At 52.8% G+C, this 1,842-nt stretch overlaps 1 protein-coding gene across 1 annotated transcript in view; it reads left to right on the top strand.

Moving 5' to 3' along the window:
• LOC104499494 (eukaryotic translation initiation factor 4 gamma 3-like) overlaps positions 1–1,842 on the top strand; it is a gene marked incomplete at both ends in the record, with an annotated part of 71,033 nt that overhangs the window by 47,275 nt on the left and 21,916 nt on the right. The window lies entirely within an intron of this gene.

Genomic DNA, 1,842 nt, shown 5'->3' with positions numbered 1-1,842 from the left:
CGGTCGCAGGAAGTGCCCAGAAGCCACCAGACCAGAAGCCACTGTAGACCAGTCCCTGTCCCCAGCCCTGCACGGGAAAAAGCAGCTGTCTTATAATCAGTTGCAAAAAATAGCCTCCCCCCAGCTCCTTAGATTATGTTTTTAACTGATTCAAAGAAACCCCAAAACTTTGATAACACGAGCCCGCAGCGCCCTGTTCTCCCAGTAGATTAACATCCAAAACCGGCTGGAGTTGGCCAAAAGACGAGTATCGCTGCCCCGACCGGAGCCGCCTGAGTCGAACCATTCCCAGACTTTTCCTGTCTCGGCGTGGCTGACCCAGAAGGTGGGGCTGTCCCAGCACTATCACAGCGGTGCCTTGAAGTTCTGCAGGAGAAGTGGGCAGGAAGCGGGAACATCAATTATTTATACCTTTCTAGCAGGACACTGGTTTTCACGCTCTGTTTTTACTGGGAAGATAAATAACCCGCAGGACCTCAAACCTGCCTGCTCAGCGCTGGCTCAGGGAGAAAATCACCTTTTCAGGAGTAAGAAACGCTCGACTTGGCAAACTTTTTCCAGACACCAGTGAGTTGGCCACCTGTGGCGTTTGCCCGGGCGGCGGGCTGTGGTGGGGTGCAGTAGCGCAGAGCGACTCTTCCGGCATCATGGATCAGGAGAGCCACTTCCAGTGGGTGGTGTGTTTTTCCTGGAGAGTCTCTACATGCTGCTTTTTGGAGCTGCGAGCCCCTGCGGGTCAGCGCTGAGGTCCCTTTTATATCACTCATTCCCACCAAATAAACGAGGGTTTTCCCGATTGCTTCAGAAAACACGTTTACTGACCCTTGGAGTTTCTTGGTTTACAGTTTCTCGACTCGTTTGGTCTCTGCCTTTCGGATCCTGCTCTCTTTTCCCCACTGCTTTTGCCCATCCAGTTTATCGTAGAAGGTCACGAATGAGCCGCTGAGGGTGAGGGGAAACGCGCTCGTCTGTAAGACGGGGTTTGCTTTGGCTGGAGGTGGGGATGCGATCCTTCACCCTGCTCCAGCCGGTCCTGGGCGAGCAGCAACCCCAAATAAAACGTCAACCCTCCTTCCTGCTTGCTTAGTCTTAGTTTGATTTTCCAGACAGGCTCACAGTCCTCCTTTACCTGAAACGGTGAAAAATAACGTATGGAAGATAACTGCCCCTTTGTCTGCACATTTAGCGCTGGAAACGGGGAATTCCAAGATAAAATACAGGAGATTTTTTTTTTGCCTTTGTCAAACCTTCACGAACACAAGCAAAGTGTCTGTCCCGCCGGTGGCGGGGCTGGAGTGAAGATCTGTGGCTGCTTCCGCCTCGGGACTTCGCTGCTCTGGCCGTTTGGTGTTTGTATCTAGAAAACCTCAAGCTCACTCTGCATCAGCTGGGAACCAGCTTCCCCCGCTCCCCTTTGGACTGGGGCACGGCTGGGTTGATTCTCGTGCCGCCTGTCCGTGAGGGCTGTAGAAGGCACTGGCGGGTTTTTTCATCCAACCACACAGGTAGAAGTGATCTAGATGGTTCTCCTGCCGCGGTAACGAGTGCTAGGATCGTCTGTATCCGTGCGAGTGTGTCTGTGGTGTGATACAGAGAGCTACGTACACGCACTGTTCACACTGCCCCCACCTCGTATCTAACACCTCAGTAAATACCTGAAAATTCAGTCAATGCCTGTGTTAAAATACCAGAGGTGACTGAAATAACCGATCAGTTTAGAAAGCAGTTGAGTCCCGGAAGCAAATGTAAGTTACGGAGCGTCCCCGGAGCCGTTTGGTGTTCACCCGACTGTTTGCGGGAGCGTTCCTGCCACGCTTGGAGGAGGCGGTCGGGGAATGTGGC

Source organism: Buceros rhinoceros, unplaced genomic scaffold (assembly GCF_000710305.1).
Source record: "Buceros rhinoceros silvestris isolate BGI_N320 unplaced genomic scaffold, ASM71030v1 scaffold14779, whole genome shotgun sequence".
Taxonomy (NCBI): Eukaryota; Metazoa; Chordata; class Aves; order Bucerotiformes; family Bucerotidae; genus Buceros; species Buceros rhinoceros.
Note: the sequence above shows the minus strand (reverse complement) of the source record. Positions and strands in the feature narration are given on the sequence as shown.